Here is an 883-nt window from a genome sequence, read left to right on the forward strand (position 1 = left end):
TATAATTGACTTGTGAAAATAAAACCCTTTGTCCGGTGCATGTGTATATTAATCTAGATCTAGAAACTTCCAACCCACACACTGCGAAACAACACCACATTGTCAGTTTTCTGTGAGCTACCTGTATCAAAGAACAAAGGATAAAATGAGCCGTATTCTGCTCAGCTTCTGATGTCAAGAGCAGTGACTTGTCTCAATGTAGATTTGGCCCAAATGCAGTTCTGCATTTACATACAGTTACATCTGCAGTTCTCTTACAGCCCACATTTGGTCTTTAGAGACGGTGTTGAATCAGGGTGAGTCTGTCTGCCTTAACTCAGCTACAGCAGGTGTGTTGGGTAACAAATCTGGGTCAAATCATGTATTTGCCTCAATAAAAATCTCCTTATACCCACAGAATATAACTGTGTTGCGTAGTCAATAAATCTATAAAGTGTGTTAGAGGGCTGAGAGTCTCTGGACACAAAACCCATCCAAATAAGCCACAACATTTGGTTCAAGGGAAATTTGGACTCTAACCAATTTGTACTAGCAAGGATACAAACTCTGTTTAAACCCTACTAAGTTTTGTGAGTCGCTCTGGTCACTTACTGTTATTTTATTATCACCGCTGAGGCTGGGGTGTCAGGTCTTGTAGGGATAGAGGGGTGGGGTGAAGTGTGAGGGCAACATGGCCAAACTTACCAGTTAGGCTCCAAATGAAGGGTTATGAAACTATGTGAATCACCAGCGAGATGCTGCGCAGTGCCTAAAGAAACCCATAGATGTCAGAATTTTTGACTTTAAACACTATGATCATCTTAGTTTAATGTAGTTTCAGTAGATTATGGCCCTTTACTTTCTTAGATTATGGCCCTTTACAGGAGTTAGCTGTAAATTTACA

The sequence above is a fragment of the Hoplias malabaricus genome, chromosome 2 (genome assembly GCF_029633855.1).
Source record: "Hoplias malabaricus isolate fHopMal1 chromosome 2, fHopMal1.hap1, whole genome shotgun sequence".
NCBI lineage: Eukaryota > Metazoa > Chordata > Actinopteri > Characiformes > Erythrinidae > Hoplias > Hoplias malabaricus.